The sequence below is a fragment of the Drosophila gunungcola genome, unplaced genomic scaffold, assembly GCF_025200985.1.
Source record: "Drosophila gunungcola strain Sukarami unplaced genomic scaffold, Dgunungcola_SK_2 000134F, whole genome shotgun sequence".
In the NCBI taxonomy this organism is placed as follows: domain Eukaryota; kingdom Metazoa; phylum Arthropoda; class Insecta; order Diptera; family Drosophilidae; genus Drosophila; species Drosophila gunungcola.
In genome coordinates, this window is record NW_026453295.1 from 115,902 (window position 1) to 136,560 (window position 20,659).

General features: G+C 39.4%; 1 protein-coding gene across 1 annotated transcript in view; it reads left to right on the top strand.

Moving 5' to 3' along the window:
• Positions 1–20,659, top strand: part of LOC128265552 (uncharacterized) — a 39,817-nt gene that overhangs the window by 15,554 nt on the left and 3,604 nt on the right. Inside the window, exon 3 of the mRNA XM_053001627.1 lies at positions 3,992–4,033. The gene's annotated coding sequence lies outside the window, so the exon portion shown is untranslated. The remainder of the gene's footprint in view (positions 1–3,991; positions 4,034–20,659) is intronic.

Sequence of the window (20,659 nt, forward strand, 5' to 3'; positions counted from 1 at the left end):
TTTAGCATAGGGTATATTGCGTTTCCTAAAAAGAAATTAAAATATGCCTTGAGTTTTCCCGTGAAAAGCAATTGCAGAATTTTCCTTGGGACTCATTTCGAGCTTAACCGCAAAAAAGGAAAATTGAAAACATTCCTATTGGGAGGAAAATGTGGTGATGAAAATTTCAACCGCAATCAAAGTCAGCGGCAAACTTCATCAACGGCGAACGGCGGAGATTCGTGGGCTGGCGCAGGCGAGTCCAGCGGCGAATCCATTGGTTATCCCTGCAGCAACATACAACATGCAGCATGCAGCATGCAACATGCAGCGGGCACCGCAGAAACATCTTGGCCACATCCGAAGGCGACTGCCCAGTGAGCCAGGTTAATTGATTATCGCTGGCGTCGCCGGCAATTTGGTCCCCTCCTCTTGGCCACCTTTTATCCTCCTTTATTGCCTCCTTTGCACCGCGCGTTTCCCCTCCTTTATCTGGCTCTCTTTATGTGCGAGTGACCGCAATGACAAGCGTCACGAGATCAAAGCATAAAAACCAAATTAGAAGCAACTGGCCGTTGCCAGCTCCAAACTCCAAATCCTCCGAGGGCACGAACTCGTGAGTCACGTGGCACTGAGAAAAACAATTGATATTTGTTATTTTTTAACTTGGCATTAAACATTAATAAAACCAAACTAAAATGATAATAATCAATGTTTACAAGGGAAAAGCTTTCAGATTATTATTATTAAGTTTGGCAAAGAAAAAGTGTTAAATACATATCTTTATTGTATTTTATTTGTTTTTGTATTTAGTTATTATTTTTTTCTTGTTCTTAAATATCTTATTGAAAGGTCAATTTCATATTAATGTCGAGCTGTTGTTTTTTGCTGTGTAGCGTAAGTGCAAAGCTCTATTTATGACCCCTTAAGAATACCCCCTAGCCCGCCGTAGAATCCATGTTGCTGCTGTGATGTTGCTGTTGTACTTGCCTAACAAGATTTGTGTGCCATTTTGCTGCCGCTTTTGGTAGCACCTTTTGGCCAAGGTCTGTTGGCCAGCCAGTTGGCCAGCTTTTCGTGTCTGATCTGGTCTGTGACAGCAGCAGCAGCAGCATCAGCAAGAGCAACAGCAGCAACACCAAGAGCAACTAGCAACTCGCAGCTCCTTGGAACAAGAAAGCCGCTTGGAAAATCAAGTGATTACTGTCTGGCATCACGAGTAATGAAACGTGACTCAAATCGCAGTTAAACACCCAAACGGAGGAGCCAGGAGATCTGCAGCCACTATATAGGCATGCTATATATATATACCGGACCCATCACACACGCAATCGCCAAGCGAACGAGGTAAAACAACAATTAGAACAAGCCAAAACAACCAAACGAACAACCGAACAACGAACAACCCAGAGATCGCACAAGCGATCCCCGAGGAGAACTCTAGTCGGTGGGCTCTGGATTCTCTATGCTGGATGCTGGACTCTGTTTTCTGGATTCTGGATTTTAGATTCTGGGGTCCACATCCACATCCACATCATCAATGTCCCGTCCATGTCAGCCATTTGGGTAATGTCGTCGCTGCTCGAATTTAATGGCCAAAAAAATCAACAGCAGATAGAAACACAAGGCGAAAATAGAAGACCAAGAAAGAGACATCGTTTGGGCAACGCAGAGATCGAAGCCCATGGGGAATTCAGGAGATCTGGAGCAGAACGACTCGGTAACCAAGTCCAGGGGAGGTCCTTGAAATATATTCACAAAGAATCGACGTCTAGAGATATTAAGATAATAGTTTTCTATTTATAGTTGGCAATACAATCGTACCTCAGCAGTGGCAATGTGGCAAAAGTCTACAGGGATTCTTAAAAAGAGGTTTATTGGCCGATTTTTCCATTTAATAGCTATGCTCGCAGCTTAACATTAACTGCAAGTTAAACTTAATTATGGTGCTTATTAAAAAAAATAATGTTTTGGCTCCCCTAATTTTGTTTTTAGTATTTTCTAGTCAGTTGTATTTCATTAAATGAAGTATTAAAAGACTTCTTTAACTTAAGAAAGGCAGCCTTTAAATCTGCCTTAATTTCTTTAAAGCAAAGCTGATGTAAAGTGTCTTGCCAATTTTAGTTCTTAAATTCGAGGACTATATTAAAGCTTATGTTAAGACTTTTCCCTCCTTGAGAAGATCTCTTCCCGTTGCCATACAGATTATCTTCGTTTTCTATGTTCGGTACAAGTTCTTAACTCTCTGTCTTTATCTCGTTGCCATTGCAATTATGTGAAGGACTTGGAGTGTAATTGAATTGATTAGAATGGATAAAAAGAACGTTCTTACCATCTAACCATCTGGCCATATCCATATCCGTTGTGTGTGACCATTAAATCTTGCCGAGAGGTGAGATTTGCATATATGAGAAGGCGAAGGCCGAACAAAAGAAGATCCATCTGCGGGGCAAATGCAAATCTCCGCTGCCCAGAAGACGCCTCTTCTCATCTCCTCGGCAACCCTTTCTCCATTTGTGCTGCTCTGTTTACTCAAGCAAAGATGACACTGCAAACACACCAGAAAGAAGAAGGCACCAGCAGCATGGGTGCATGGATAAGAAACAAATAGCAATCTGCATCTTGAAGATACGAGTTTTAGAGGGGGAAAGGGGAGGGGGATCCTAAAGATCTCTGGGAATGCGACACGACTTGGTGTTTGAAATATTTCACTTTTGGCTAGCGCCCTGCCCACAAAAAGGTAAAAACAAGAATAGACAATGGACCTGGCCTTCTGGACACATGGCTTATTCTTCTTTTCGCCTCACCTCGGATAATACATGACATTAGACAAAGTCGGAGGCCTCAAAATGGAAAATTGCCATGCATAACATATTTTTCTTTTCTTTGGCGTTGCCCTGCTCTTTTTTTCTCTTTCTCTTTCTTTTTCCTTTTTGTTTATTATAAAGACTTGCAAAGTGGCCAAAAGATTGGCCAGAGGGAGACTTTCCTGGACCGCAATTTATGCAGAGCGAACGCAATTCAGTTTCGGTTTTTTTTTCCTACTTCTTTTCTACCCGCTGATGGAACAATCGAAAAAGTGGTAAAAAAAAAAAAAACACATAAAAAAACACAAAATAGTTATGGATGAGCTGTGACTTACCGTTAGAACTGTATAGATATAGAAATTGGCGTAGGAAACTGCAGCAAACCACAAAAATTTAGTGTGATCTACGAGCTTCGATCGGTGGGTTTTGATTAGATCACAAGATTGATGGGCTTTATTTATATAGATGAGTCTGCCAAAAGACTGGGATAAATGGGTTCACGAAGAAGCGGCCTAAGATTACAATTGCCCAGAACCACAAAAAATCATTCAAACTAATGAGAAACCAAACCACTTTAGATTTAGGATTAACTTTCTTTCTACAACAAAACATGAAATAGTTATATTTGATATACAACTTTTGTTTATTATTCTGTTTGTTTAATCCAAACTACTTGTTTTATAGGTTTTAGCTTATTATTTCTATAATAAAGGTTACCTTAACAAAGAAACGGAGTTTAAAGATGATCTATGTAGAGTACTTAACTTTCACTCGTTTTCCCCACTCACTACAACTCTCTTCTAAATGAGATCTTTCTTTGCGCCAACCAAATTAGGGCCTTCTCTACATTTTCCTGCCTTCTGAATTTTTATCTTTGTGTCACGGTCAAAAAGTCTTTCTTTTCTGCTCTTTTTTTTGTAATACCCCCATAAGCAACTCAAAAACTAAGTATACACCACCTCTGCCATTAAAAAAAAACGTGTCGTGTGTCATCTAGTAACGGCAATTTAACCAGATGCGGGTCTATCTATATATATATATGTACTATATATACGAATGCTCTTTTTATGCCTCACTCGAATTCAGCAAATGAAGTGCTAACGTTTTTTTTACCTCATTTGTCAAACTATTTTCTATGTTTTATTGCCTAACCAAACAACTGACATACAAATTTGCTCATTATTATTTTCTATTTGTACTTTCAGAAGAAGACGTTGAAGACCCAGAAGAAATCGAAAGCAAATCAGGTAGGCAAAAATTTGTGTTTGGCTGAAAGAAATTTCCATTTCGTTTAAAGGTTTTGCTTTCGCTAGTCTTTTTCTTAATTAGTCGGATGGTTTCCATACATTTTTCTTGACCGCATCCTTCAATTCTTTTCGTTTTTACTATTCTCTGCGATTGATTTATGACAGTCAGCTTTTATTATTTTTTTTTCGCAAGGCATGAGGCGCGTTTGCACCATAAAAACTAAGAAATACGAAAAGAGATCCATGGGAAAATGCCCAAAAGAGGAGGGGCTGGTGGTGGGTGGGTGGTTTCGGGGGGTCGGTGGGGCAGGCTATTAGCAGCAACACGACTTCTGCTTCTGCCTCGCCCCCTTTGCCGTCCCACAAAGTTCTCGCTTTCACCGGATTCATTTTATTTTATTTATTGAATTCTCTGCATGTCGGGCACGTTTTCACGAATCGAAACGAAACATGCATGTCGGTATATCTATGGCATACATGTATATATATAACATACACAGGACAAAATTGGGAAAATTTCTTAGCTTTTTCGGATATAATTCTCTGTTTAAAAAATCGATATCTAAAATCTATCTATCAAAAGATGGAAAACTTAAAAAATAAATTATATAATGATTTATATATGTAGATTTCAAATTGAACAGCAAATTGTTGGCTTTTAGGAAGACATTTTTATTTTGAGTGCGCGGACTCAAAGTCAAGAATATCCACAAAAGTGATAAATAAAATGGGCGGAGGGCGATTGCCATTGTCCATTGGCTTCCTATTCTGCCATTTTTGCTGCTGCCTATTGCCAATTGTTGGTGTTGTATTTGGCCATATTCATTTGGCATTTGTTATGACAACAACAATAATGGCGGGGCCGTACAGTGGTATCGGTTTCGTTTTATTCAGAGTAATATATGACCAGACAAAAACAAAAATAGCATGCAAATACAATTTGTTTATCGCTTAAAAATATATATGTAGGTATCATAGAATTAATAATTATTTTGTATACATATTATACAATTAATTGAAATTTTTTTTTGTTTATTTTTGATATGCAGTTCATTTTCTCTATGCTGAGTAATTTTTTAAAATTTGCCGTGTTGCTTTTTAGATCTTTACGACATTAAAAAGATTTTTAAAGAACAACTATTTAATTTTCGTTTGTAGTTTGGTTTGAAATGATTTGCGAACCACTGTGGCCACGAAGTCACAGCTCTTGGAGATCGCAGTCACATGTCGGCGTGCCACGATCTCGGCTACTCCTCCCACCCCACACTCCACTCCCCACTTCCCATCACCTCCAATTCCCATTCCCATTCCACCTCATGTCCGACGCCAAATCCAAGTCCAAGTCAGAAGAGCCTGAGTGGCATGTGAATGAGGTGGTTTCTCGGTTCGGTTTGGTTCGGTTCGAAATTTGGTACACAGGTCTTCTGTGGGCCAGATTGTCTTAGGTCGTGCCAACACAGCGACGCGCATAATAAATTTTTGCTCCAAGAGAAATGAAAATGAAAAGTTCTCAAGCGACAAATGTGCGGAAAAAAAGTTGAAACCTTTTGACAAGGCACGTAGTCGGAGGGGAAAATGGGGAAAAATGGGGGGGCAAGGGGCTATCCCAGTTGGCACTGCATCGTGCATAATGAGCATTTTGGGCTAGGTCGCTCCACATTCGAGTGACAAACAAAAAGTGAACGAAAATGCAAAGACAAGAAGCCGGATAGCTGAAAAATTTAGTTGGCAATTAGTACAAAAACGAAAACCGAATAGTTGAGGTGAAAATGTTTGAAACTGGAACAGCAAAAGTAAAGAGTTTAGGAAATCGGTGACAGAATAAGTTCAATTGACAGTTGATAGGCAAAAGAGAATCGATAACAGCGTTTCCTGTATATCGAGTTAATCGGAAAATGGTGATATAGTAATAAAAATGTAACTTATTTTTTTTTTTTTTAATAATTTTGATTAGTTAGAAACTAAGTCGTTAAGAAACGAAAACTTGTATATCGAATCAATCGATAATATTGAGCGAAACTCAACTTATTCAACGATTAAAAATGTTAATATTCTTTGATAGAGAATATATTTTATATTCTTATATAAAGTTTTCAAATAATTGCAATACTAAGATAAAAATCGAAAATAGCTCGTTAAATCGACCGATTAATTAGGACCAGCTCAAGCGTAAACATCTTTTAACTTTAACCGCAAGGCAGGTGAAATTACAGGTAATAAACATGGAGAACTTGGAATGAAAGGTTGGTACTGAAACTGCAGATTTATGGTTTACACATTAAACGAGTCCCGCTTACACATCCAGTTTTCTAAGTAGTTGCTCTTCAATTGGTGTCTGCGTACAGCTTTGTGGCACCTATAACCGATTAATGCCTGGCATAAATACGCGAGATTCCATTCTCATCATTATGATTACCAGCGGCATAAAAAAAGCGAGTCGAGAAGGAAACCAAACCCAGAAACCGCAGAAACTCATTTTCTCATTTTAAAAGGAGATGAAGAAGTGACAAACGAGTCATACACGGAAAAAAAAAAGATAGTTATTGATCATATACAAATATTCATAAGATATCTTATGTCTAAAGCTTTTTCCAAATGTTGTTTAAACATTCAGCCTTAACATTTTTTTTTTTGAAAAGAGAAACCACAAGGGTTCTATTTAAAGGCTTGTCCGGGTAAAAAAAAGAAAATGTAACTATCCATGTAATATCTTTTTTTTAGTGTCAAACGATAATTTAAATACTTCCAAAAATGCATGTTCTGTGTAGAGAAAAGGCACTGGAAAGAACGAAAGAGAGATGGCTGGGTAACTGGTTTGATTCAACCGACTTCCCAAACACCTCTTCCTCAAGTGGCAAAACTGGGAACCGGGGGAGCAAGTGTCTAAGATCGGCGGACCCAAGTGGACCCAGCCAAATGGAATATCCGCCTGACCCACATCCAATTGCGGCATTTGAACGGATTTGCATGCCCCAGTCCGAGAGATTGCAACTAAAATTCAGGTCCAAACAGCGGAGTCTTTGACATGGCTCCCAAAACCCAAACCCAAACCAAAACTAAAACCAAAACCCAAACCGCCACTAGCGACGTGTCTGTATGTACGATTAAGTATGTGTGTTGGCCAGAACTTGGCCTACTTTTTATGTGACCGCTTTCCCGACTCGGGCTCCCACTGCTCGTTCCCAACTCAGACTCAGCACCAACCAGACTCTCCAACTTCTCCAACTCCAACTGCAATTGAGTGTGATTTGGCGGAAGAGTCTGCTCGATGACGATGGGGGCAGAACAGAAAAGGGGCGCTGATCACACAACGCACTTTCCCAATCGCACATCCAAGACGTTCGACACCTGAGCGAGAAGTGGAAAAGTTTCACCCAGGTGAAAAATTACTGCCGATTGTTTGATCGATCCCATGTGGCAGACTGTTAACCAGTTAACCGGCGATTTATTCGATTGATCTTGGGATTAAGGCTACTAAGTGGTTCTTAATCACCTCCAAAGAGATTAATTTAATATTAAAAACCAACAAATTAATCTAATAATTCAATTTCTTAGGTATAACATAAATTAACCATTCATCAAAACTAAAGTTTGCATAGATAGCTTGCATATTATATTAGTAAAATCGATATGTAATATCGATAAAATATAAATTCATAATTTTATTACCCCAAAGATATTCTAAAAACAACAAAAAATAATTATATCACAACTAAAGAACAAACTTTTTACACAAATTCCCATTTCATCAAAAAGAAAGTTTGCACATTACATTTAAAATTTCGATTTGTAATATCGATAAAAGATAACTACATATTAAAGTAAATAACTAGCGAGATGTTCGATTGGGACTCAAGTCAGGTATTTTAGTTGGCTTCTCATTTATGGATAACAACGAAAGTAGCGAGGAAAGAGCTAGATTGCGGCAAAGATAGAGTCGTCAAAGGAAAGGTCAATTGCAGGGGGAAACCATAAGGCAGGCATCATCATTAGCACTCATCTCATGGCTGGAAAAAAATGATAAGACATGACCAAAACAAATCCAATAAATCACGCACTAGAAGAAAAGAGTGGGCAGAAATGGGAGGTGGTGCCATTTTTTTTTTTTTTTTTTTCTAGTTTTGTGGGCGTATAACAAGCCGCAACTAAATTGACAGAATCGGCTAATGCGACAGACGTGGAGTCCAGTGGATGATAATGGACCCAAGATGCCATTGTTGGCATTCCAATGCGTTTTTTTGTGGCAATGTTGCTGATGTTGCAGCCTGCAATTGCGCGTCATTAACATGCAACCAAATGAGAGAGATAGGATAAGGGTACACAGAAAAAAATAGGATATAATAGTTATCTATTAGGTAGTACTAGAAATTGTAAAATTCCAATATAAAAATTTTAACAAATTATGTGGCTGAAATCATGAATAAAATAGTTCCAAATTAATGGAAACAAATTAATTTTATTAATAATAAACAATTGCAGTATTTTTATAAAATATTTCCCACACTATTTGAAATACGAATACTAAATATTTTCAATAAGCAAATTCCTTATAAAATATTTAACTACTATTATATTATTTGTAATAATAAAGTTAAGGTCTTTATTAAAATGTAATTTTAGACTTGAAATCTTTTTTCTGTGTAGCAAAAGGCTATAGAGTGAAGTGAATTGAGCAAACAGCATTATCGTCATGATCATCTCCAGTGCTTTGAGGGCCGGCTAATGACAGTGCCTGGCCACGCCTCCTGCCCCTGGCCCGCCGCCTTGCCAATACGCCTCCTCCTAATCCGAATCCCGACGAGAGAGCCTTTGATCATCTTTTCTAAGTACGTGCGTTGTTTTCCATTCTGTGTAGTACCCTCGGCTCTTTTTTTGTGTGTGGGTTCAACGGGAGGGTTGTGACCTTTTGCCATCCGGCAGTTTGAAATTTTGAGCATTCAAATTGTGGATAGTATAAATCCACCGCCCCACCGCCAGGTTTCTCTATCTACGTCTCATTCCACTGACAGTTAACCAGGTCAACTAACGGCGAACGTCCGCAAGCTGTTAAAGCCAACTTAAACAAATAGCACTTCCCTCCCCGATCTTCGCTATTCTCTGGCCTGTATTCTGTGTTCTGTGTTCTGTACTCTGTAAGCCCGCATCTTCTCGTTTGGCTTGTTTATCTACCAATGCCGCCGCTTCCTCTTCGACTTCGACTTCAACTTCAACTTCTTCTCACCTGCTACGCACAAATTTGCATTCGACTTTCTTTCAATTTCAATTTGTTTGCGCATTTCATTTGAGCTCGCGGGCATCTAATTGGTCCAATAATAGCCCATAATTGTTGGAAAAATGTTGGTAATTTGGCCTAATCGCATTGAACAGTTAGCAGCGGAACTGAACTGAACGGATCGCTACGGTATCTCTCTTGCTACTAATCCGCAATCTTTAACTCGAATTTCGAACTTTTTTGGTCAACCAAGTTCGCTGCTTAAGTCATTTGTTTTTCACCCCTCAATTATGGTTAAGGTTTTATTCTTATGGCCAGTTAAGTCAAAAAAGGAATATTTTATTAACTTAAACTTATTTAACTTAAAAGTTAAATATTTCTTTAAGTTAATATTGTGATACAGAAAGTTTTTTAAACAAATTTACAAAATTTAATGTTGCTAACCAAGTTTTTTATTCTTACTATTTTGACATACAATATATTAATAAATTAACTAAAAATAAATTAAGACTTATGTTATTAAATTTAATTAATTTAAAAAAAGTTATATTTATAATTAAAAAAAAATATTTCAAAACCATGGTTCCTAAGTCACATTTGCAATCTAAATCTTGAGATAGAAAACAATTTTCTGCTGACAAAGATTTACTCGTGGGACACTCGCAGAAAATATGCAAGAAGGAAACAAAGAGGAGATAGAAGCACACACATTAGAGTCACTTGATCAAGTGAACGTCACGTTCTTCCTCCCCCAAGAACCCCTGACCATCGCTGGCTTTAATTAAATGTTGTTCTTAAAATTGCACAAACTACAAAATGAGCCACAATGGGCCACTTAAGCAACATTGTGGCCAAGAAGGGGCAACTGTGGCACGTTGGTTTACATTTGCTTATCGGTCTCGGGGATTGGCCGTTGCACATGTTGCAGCAAATTGGTCATCTTCATCTGCTGCCATTTGCCATTCCACTCGCTTCTGTGTGTGTAGTTAAAGCCAAATGCACTGGGAGAAAAAACCATGTCTTAAAAATGTTGTATATTTTGTAACAATCACTAGCGTAAATATAAAACCAGATTGATTTAGCTATTTGTATTAAATCTTCTTGAGAACATAAAGTTTTAATCTTTTTTCAAAGCAATTAATTGATGTTCCGCAAAATGAGACATGTGTCAATACAAAAATGTCTTATTTTAAAATGGAAATATCTTAATCGTACTTTATCTGGAAGCTTTTTCAGTGTAATAAACCCCCTCCCATTTATTTAGCATCACTTGCAGCCTGGCGCATTCAATTATTTCCATGTCCTGATTGTCTTGTCGTGCGACGGCGCGAGTTTTGCATTTAAAAATAGGCCGATGCGGTCAGAACGGAGAAGTGCCTCTTGTTTTCCTCTTTAAATTGCAAATATTTTTAATGAGGGCTAGCCGGTCGGCCGGCCGGCCGATTGTAATTCCGAGGATGTCTAGCGCCAGGTCCACACCCAAATGGGTTATCCATATGCAGATTGTTGCTAGTTGTTGGCCAAGTGTCGGGCTCCTTGTAATGAGCCGTGTTCTCCGACGTTTGCCGGCAAGATAGATGGCTAAAAATACATGCAACAGATAGCCATAGCCCCTGCAAAATGGAGAACAGACAACGGAGAACGCAGAACTCAGAACGCAGAACAGAGATGTCAACCACAAAGTGATGCCGATGCGATCCGCTGGACAATCTCGATTATGATGCCGCCTGACAGTTTCCTATCTCTTTTTTTCTGAGTCCGTGATCGATGAGCAATGGCTCTTTCAATCTGGAGGCGGATCAGTGAGAAGACTCGGGAAGATTCATTGTGTGGGAATGTGGAGTGTCCTCTGGGAGATGATGGCCTACAACAAAAGTTGGAGCCATTCTTACAACAAAGTGATCTGGTATGATCATGCAGAAATGTTAGATGTTGTTCGTAATTGGAGATATATGTTATGGCAGTGATGCCAGGACACACAAAGCACTTGTGAAAAACAAGAAGTTAGATGAACTAAACAATCGTTTCACAAGATAGCCTGCCCAGATCATCAGCAGTAAACGCTTTACAGTGATTTGTAAAAAATGCCATCGAGATAAACTTTTCAATTTCTCTTCTAGAAATTTTTGAAGATATTAAGTATGAAATATTTTTACTTTAGAAGACGTTTAATACGTTTACTGATCTGATCAGTCAGATCTTAAGAACAACTTTTTAAGATCTTTTAATCGATATAATCTTTTCGAATATTTTTGTGGAAGTGTATCACTTTTTTATGGTCTCCGGGCGATCTTAAGGAAGTCTCATCACCAAGATCACCTCTCATTTATCTGGACTTGAGATTCTCCGGATCGGAACTCTGACTGGCATTCCACTAGTCGGTGATCCTCATCTGAGCTCATCTCATGATGACTGCAGCGGTTTTGTTTGGTTTGGTTTGGTTTTTGCCTCCATTTGCCGGGCATTCCAGCGCTGATTTCCCTGACCATGCCCACATTTTAGGGCCCACAATTGCAATTAATTGCTGAAACTTTGAAGCCTGCACTTGCAGTTCGCCCCATCGCCCCTCTCGTCATCATTTCTTCTCTGGTGTGGCAAAACTAGAGGTTGCTGCTCATAATTGCCATAAATCATGCAACGTTCTTTTGCCCGCCACTTGAAACTTGATGTTGAAGTTGAAGTTGAAGATGAAGTTGGAGTATTAGTTGTGGTTGTGCTTATGCTTGTTGTTGTTTTTGGAGTTTGGAGTCTTCAGTCTTCGTTCTTCGTTCTTCCAAGAGAGAGTTTCTCGGGCTTCGGCTCCGTCACATTCCGCGGCCTCAAACGCGCCTCTAATGACTCCTGTTCTTTGTTGCCAGCCCCAATCCTCTACTCGTCTTCATTCTCATCCTCATCTTGGGTTTCAGTCGCTCAGCCGCTCAGCCTCTTGCCCCGAACCCAAACACAAACATAAACTCCAAACCAAACCGATCTTCCCATCTCCATCTTTCAGGCCAACTCATAGCCATCCTCATTCTCTTTGGCTCTTTGGCTAATGGCTTTTGTTGGCCAACTTCCGCGAAAGAGCCGAGTACGAAGTGCCCGCCATCCCATCCTGATTCCAGGAACGAAAAGTCTCTTGCTGCACTGTTCAAAAAAATGCTACAAAATTACCAGAACAGCTGATTGATTGCATAAGGGATATACAAAAATCGTATATAAGTCAAACCAAGTTGGTGGTTGGAACAAGACACCTATTTTATCAATTTATTGATTTCAATTTAAATTTTAAATGTTGATTGGATATTTTCAAAGATTTATTGCATAACTATTCTGTAAATGAATTATAATGTTTTAGTTGAGCTAAATTTCTTTCGGTGCTTTTCTGGCCAACTGACAATGAGCGATTGATGAGACAACTGCCAAAAAGGAGTGGGGCTGTGGACGAGGACCTATAGGTCTTCCCCATAAACCCCGTAAACCCCTCCCCCCTCTTCGATACGCATCTGGAGCGAAGAAAAAATCAAGAAAAAGAGAAAAAGAGAAAAAACAACATTCAAAACATTTATGCCGTGGCAAAGAATTTATGAAATGTTTGGGTTTCTTTTTCGTTTTCTGTTGAATGTTGAATGTTGCACGTTCCATCGGCTGACCAGGAGGTTTGGAGCCACACCCGTTTGCAGTCCCGCCCATGAACCCCCTCTACCATCCCCCCTCCCCCCAAACCCTGGATTGCCGTGTTGCATATCTTGTTGCCCGCATCGTCGATGGGGCAAGCACTTTCAAATAACTCCCCACATGTTGTTGCTGTTGCTAGGTGTGTGTGTGTGTGCGCTGCAACAACCTTGAGGCAGCTCCTCCAGAAGAGGATATCGTTTCTGCCAACTTGTTATGCAATAAATTTCCGGTTCTAACCAAAAACAAAAAAGCACAAGATGCCAACAACACGGGCAACAGCCGCCAAACACACAAACAAAGAGCCAAACAGCTGCAACCATTTTTCACATGCCCAAAGAAAATTGTCCGCGAGATTTTTCTTTTTTTTTTTTTTTTTTTTTTTTTGGGAGCGGCACCTTTCTCTTAGCCTTGTTCTTGTTGACCAACTTGGATTTTATGTGCTATTATTATGCACACTTCTAAACAAGGATCTATGGACCTAGATTTAACAATTCCTATTTATTTGCGGAGGTAAATATTTTATAGTCGTCGTATTTGATTTAAAAGAAAATGGTTTTTAGAATATCTAACATATAAAATAATTGCGTTGCATTGAGAGTTAGCATAGTATAAAAATCGTATTTATTTATTCATCCTTCATTCTTGGGAATACAATAAAAGTTTTATAGGCAAGATTTCTGCATAACTAATGATTTAATATATGCTAAATATAAAACTACTTCGATCTTTAACTACACAAAAAAAAAACTCTATTCTTACCTCATTTAACCTGTAAGTACGACAACATCATAGGTATCTTTCGAGGACTTATAGGCAACTAAATAATCAATAAATTAACTAATTATTAATCGTGGGCGAGTTATAAGGGAACTCCAATCTTGGCTACCCACAACGAGACTTTTCTACTCCTTTCATTTAATTCTTTATTAACTTTTCGCTAGCTGCCATATCATACTGGTGATCAAATTTAGTACTTCCCCGCCTGGTTTTTCCCATTGGATTCCTATCACTAAGTGGGTGTCAACTCGATTAGATTTGTAACGGTTCTTAATAGTACATGTGCGGACTAATAGATGGCGCTATTGCCTTTATTTTGTGGATTGGGGCAAAATGCCTGCTCCAAATTGAAAAGCGTATAGAAGATTTTCAAGCAACCTCGATGCAATTTTCTTCCAACACACTGGAAAACACTATGATCTGGCGTCCCATTTAATTTCGCCACTCAAGTGCCTCTCTCTCTGTCTCTCTCTCTCTCTCTCTCTCTCTCGCCTTAACATTTTTTTTTTAATTATAACTTTTAATATTTTCGTTTAGAAGCAGGCTCAAATGCACGTTTGACCACCTGAGGATGAGAATGGGAATGAGAATGCGAATGCGAATGAGAACGGCAGCCTGAGAAAAGTGGAAGCTACTCCGAGTGGGAAAAGCCAGCTGGCCGAGGAAAAGCCGGCCATCGCTTCCATTGTTCGATAGCAATTATTGCTGCTTCGCACTTCTATTACAAAAACTTCACATAAATATATAAATGTATATATACATATATATATATATATATATACTGATATATGATAAATAGGAAAAGGGGTGTTGCAGCACGCATGGTGCATGGCAGGTGCTTCAACTTTGGTCGGCTGCACGTTTTCGCAGCGCGCATCTTTAAGCCAGCGATGATTGAAAATTACATAATTGCAAAATGCGGCGAGAGAGGTGGCTTGAAATATGAGGAAGGAGTCGGGGTGCAAGGGGTTTTTTGCCACCAGCTAAGTGATTGAGTGTGTTCTGTCTCCCTCCTTTTTCTCTGCACATAAAGAAAAATGTATGTGATGTGATTTAATGTTGTTATATGAAAATGGATTTTAATAACAATAAGGATGTGCCAAGTTAGTGTAGCTGCAATTGGAAAAAAAAGACATTTTACCTTTCTTTTCATTACCAAATGTGTCAAATACAAATCTTGTTTACATTATTCACTCATTTATAGGAAATGAGCGATGTACTTGACCTTTTCTTTTCTCTGTGTAACCATCACATTCGCGTGTTGTGACAACAACAGCAACAAATTGCATTAAATGAAAAGGTTTCTCCTGGGCGAGTGTGTGTATATTTGCTGTTTCCCATTTCCTTTTGCGCCAATTGATCGAGTGGACAGGCAAACACCAAAAGACAGGGCCCACAGACAGACGGACTGACATCCGTTCACACTCATAACGAGAAGAGAACGTTGAAAAGTTGTAATGGGTCTTAAAGGTGGCTGGGCCCTCTAAATTATCTTATTTTTTATCTTATTTCAAAAAAAGTCTAACCTTTGACTTTCTCATTAGAGCGTACTTTAAATGTATGTGAATGCATAAAACATCTTAAGATGTTATATTATGCAATTTTAGGAGCTCATTAGTCAAGTAAATGCCCTTTTCCCAATACAATATACCATTTATGCCCAACAAAAATACAGGGTATTCAAATAAGAACCAACGCAGAGTCTCATATGTTAATCCTTTGTCGGTGAGTGTTTGCATTTCCAAGTTGGCACTTTGCTATTGACAGTGACTGTGACTGAAAACCAGAAATCGTGTGCACTCCAGAGGTTACTTTAGCATCGTGTGCAAAGTGAATGGTCGAGGATGGGATCGGATCATCCCCCCCATCACCCTTTTTCTTCGATCTCGTTGGAGATATGAAAAATTCCTTTGATTGACAGGCAAATCGTATTGCATTTGGCATGACCAATTATTTGGCATTTACTGTTTCCTGCTCATCTCCTTTTTAATTGGTTATGCCGTGACTGTGACTTTGACTTTGACTGTAATGGTGACTGTGACTGTAGAGTGGGAGCTGGTTATTCTGACTGAAAAGAAATGGAAATTTCTCGTTTTTTTTTTTGTCTAATTGACCAGGCTACTTTCACTGGTCATTGTCATTAGAAAACTCCACTATCGTTGACCTTTCATCGTGCGTTGTGGTTTTCCCCTTCACTCTCTAATGATGTGATCATCAGAAGGTCCGTTCTTCGTTTTCTTTTCGTTATTATGCTTATATATGTACATATGTATGTATATTTTTGTATCTGCTTATGATGCAATTGCCGTTCTCTGTGCTTTTCTCTTTTCGCGTAATTAGGGGTCCCAAACAAGAATGAGAATGGACAAAAGAAGAAGAAGAAGATGGTAGAAGTAAGCGTGCCTAATGATAACCTTTTGAAGATCTTTCTTCTCTTCTCTTCTCTTTTCCAATGCGATTCGTTTTGATTCTTTGCTTCTATCCCCCTGTTCCTCTCTTCGTCCGTGGTAACTGCAAATTTTCTTGATTACCGGGTAGCCAACTTAAATCCAAGTACGCGCCACTGGCCACATGAATTGACCAAAGACCAAGAAAGAAGAAGAATTAAGAGAGAGGAGGCGAAGGGGCGTGCCAGAGCACTGACCATTGACCATTTGTGATGGCCACCAGCTGATGAGAAGCTCTACTGCAGTCCATCGATCTTCGACCACGACGATGACGACGACTCCCATCCATATCCATATAATTACCACCATTCGCAGCACAAAACAACAAAACAACAAAACAAAAAAAAAAAAAAACAAAGAAGAAGAAAAATAACAGAATGCCATTGTGGGGTGGCGACCTTCATGAACCTTGAGGATTCTATAATTGCAGTAGGCAAATCACAGAAATGATGAGCCCTTAATGCCAGGCCCCTCAAATTAGAAATGGTCAAGGCCGCAAAAAGGGAGGCCAAAAATAAACCCAACACCACAACTATAAATAACGAGATTCGTGAGCTGGTAATCGGCCGGGGCCAATTGCAATTCTTTCGCAGAACCCAAGAACGTAAAATAACTAAATGCAGTACAAAACACAATGACGTCAACAGCCGGAGATGTCCAGGCCAATCTGGACTTTTATCTGGGCCCCCAGATCTCGATCCATCTCCACTGCCCTCGTAATTGGCTTCTGTTGGAGCCCCAGCTTCCTTTTTTTTTTTTTTTTTTTTTTTTGCCAAATGCACTTTGTTTGCTTAGGGGTTGGGCTAGGATTAAATCCTAAGAAAAAAAAAAAACGATAGCATCGCTAAAGTCTCAGTGAAGTATACAAATCATAAGCTGTTATAAATTAAGCTGTTATGTGGTTCCAAAGTTTTATCAAATCCTTTATTACAATAATCGTCTGTTTATAATGACCTTTTAAATCATAACAACTGAATTATGAGCTATTGTTCTGTATATTTTGAATTTATTGGTCTCTCAATAAACGTCTTTAAAACCATGGTATGTGCAATCTTTTTTTGTAAATCGGTACTAACTTATTTAATGTATACAATAGCATAGCACCTTAGAGAAACAAAAAAATCATTCGGGTATTCAGCGGTTATGTGGTCTTATAATTTTCTTAAATCTTTTCGTACAAAATATTCCTAATTATAACAACCGATGGAGCGAAGAGCTGTTATTCTATATATGTTGAATTGATTGGTCCTTCAATATCCGTCTGGCTACAATTTCCAAAGCCTGGTCTATGCAAACTCTTTGAAAATCAGTACCAAGTAATTTAAGGTTTTTACTTGGACTTGTGTCGCATTGTCTGGTCTGTCTTTTAGACATTAATCCTGCCCTATTCCTTCCTATTTTTTTTTTTTTTCCTGAGGCATGCAAAACGAGAGCAATCGCAGATGTTGCTGCTGCTGCTGCAGCAGAATATGCAACACAAGTTGCAGCTGGGGAGCAACGACAATTTTTATTTTGGCTCCCGTTGAGTTGCTGCTGGCGATGCTGCGGGTTGCTGATGTTGCTGCTGTTGCTGTTGCTGCTGCTGCTGCTGCTGCTCTTGTTGCAGTTGCTCTTGTCGCTGTCGCAGTTGTTGCCGTTGTTGCTGTCGTGCGCTTCGAGGGGGATCGCAGTTGAAAACAGCAACATCAGCGGGCATTCTTCGCTGTCTTTGCCACCTATTTCATACAGCATACAGGACATTTGTTGTCGCTGTTTAGTGTTGTTGCTGCTGCTGTGTGTTGCTGTGTGTTGCTGTTGCTGCTGATGTCGCTGTCGATGTTGCTGATGTTGCCCTGCAATCGGACACGCCGGCAACCGGCAACATTTGGCACTGGCCCGCGGAGAATTCGATGCCCCGGCTATATCGTTTGCCATTTCCCATTCCAAAGTCTCTATGCACTGCGGAAAATTGCTTATATACTTGTAAGGTTGTACATTCAAAAGGATTAAAGCTGCATGAATTTCTCCACTTTGTCTAAAAAGCATTAAGGTTGAGTTTGATAAGTTAGACACAGACACAGATAAAATATATATAAATAATTATTGTATTGAAAAAAAAAAAGAAAGAATTATTAAGTAATTTCGATCTGTAAATACTGGGGTTAATCTCGTCTCGTTTTCGCTGTGTGGCAACGATTCTCGGTTTTCATTTGGCCATTTGCAGCTCGTGTTGGGCTGGTTTAATATCGCTGGTAATGGCCACGTTCCGAGCTCTATAATCACTGGCCGGCGAGGGTGATTTGGCGGGGGAAATGCATGAAATAATTGCATTGGCAGTGCCCAAGTCCAAGTCCGAGTTTTGTGTACGTTCGTTTCTGGACAATTTTCGCAAAACAAATTGAATTGAATATGTAAATATAATTGCTTGGGGCTAGAACGATCTGCACTCCCTTGAGCCCACGTCTTTCTGCGATTCCCCCGCCCCATCCCCTTTTCCACATCTTATGGAGGAAGGGTGGGCGTTTAAAAACCCATAAATTTCGACTTAAATGCCGCCCTATAAGTCAGTGGTGCGGGAGGTGGAATAAGAGGCACTGAAGCACTGGAGTGCAGAAGTTGGTCGAAGGAGAAGGAGAAGACGCGAACAGCTGGCTAACATATATGGCATAAGCTTCCGCAAGACTTTGACCATTTGTAGATGGCACAGCGAAATGAATGCAAATGCATGCAGTTAAATAACCCATGAATCGCCGGGATGAATGAATGAATCAAATGGACCCCAGAATGTATGCTGAATAATTAACCGAATTGGTGTGCCATTAAATGAACATAACTCGGCTTGGGAAAAGAATAAACCAATTTTGCAGTTTGCCAAAAAAAAAAAAATTGAAAAATAAAAATATATGACTATGGTCATATACTTACTTATTGAATTCATTAACTTTTCCATAAAGGGCAAAACTAATTTACACAATAATTATCAATTATTTTCATTTTAACTGCAAAACTCACAATCTACAGTATCAACTCATTACTGGTGAATCAGATTACTTGGAATATCACTTAACTATTCCATGCAGCGGATACGCATTTACTCAACTTATTTTAATTATTTAAATATTATCTTAACATACCTTAAATACCTTTTACATTCTCCATTTCAAATTCAAATTAACTAATTACTGATTTATCGAATTATTTACAATTTCAATAAGTAATGCATTTTCTCACGACTACAACTTATTCACAGCATAAATGAGTAACTCATTACTGACTTATCGAATTACCCAGAATATCAATTACCCATTCACAGCTTAAGAAACTCTTTTTCACCCTTTTTCCGGCCAACTCAAATCGATTTCGCTTTTCTTTCGTGGGGACCACCCACTTATTGGCACATGTGCATGATGCACCGCCACATTACAACCACTGCCCCATCCACATTCGATCCTTTTGCACCTGCAGGTCAACTCATTGAACCGACATGCACCATCCGGGGTCAATTGGTTGGGATGGTTTGGATGGGTTGGATTACTTGGCTGTCCGCAGAAAGCAATTTGCTGCTGCCTGCTCCGATGCTAACCACAAGAATGCCAAAAAGCTGTTTTGCCCCGCTGCTAGAGATTGGAATTGCCATTGCTATTGGTATTGGTATTGGTATTGGTATGGTATGGGGGAATAGGATTGGTGGAACGGGAATGGAGTGGGCCGTTAGAAACTCAAACCGCAGATCCACAGATCGTCAATAAAACGTAGCCCCTTCATTGCTATTGCTATTGCCAATCCCATTCCCCTTTCGACAGCTCATTAAAGTCTGTGGAAAGTCAAAGAGTTTGATGTGGACATGGATGTGGGAAGATGTCTTTTAGATGCCACTATAGCCCCGCTTGATCCAGCGAACTGGTCTCCAGCATGGAAATGGCGAATGAGAGCTGCGGTTGCGGCTCAGTTTATATTGGTTCGGTGGTTAGGCGCTTAGTTAAGCGTGTAATGGGCCAGTCCATCCCATGGCGGAAGTAGTAGCCACTGCACCACTGACCACTGACCACTCCGTCTGCCTGCCTGCCCCTCCACTTGGCTCCCTTGAACTTAAACTCCCTTTTAGATCTACACCTTCTCCATTCAAATGGTGGCTGTCAGCACTGGCAGTTAGAGAAGTGGAACGAAAGGGGCGGAGATCGCTGGCCAGAAAGGCTAGGAAAGGAAGTAGCACTCATCGCTTAACTTCTGGGAAAGAAGATCTTGGCATTTCTAAGGCATTAAATCACGTCTAAACTGGTTCGGTTTACAGCCCTCTTGTTAATGTTCCATGGTCCTTCGGACTTCTTACATATACTTAGGGTTTTGAAACCCTATCATTTATTATTTATGTTAACTAAATTGAAAGTTCTCGATTTGAAACCGTATGTGTTAAATAGAACGCCGTTGAGTTTTGTTTATATTTTTCTTTTAAAGCGAAGATAAGATCTACCCATTTAGAAACTACCCATATGCCATTATGCCAATTTTGCATCTTCTTCATGTCTATATGATCTATAAAATCCTATAGCTATT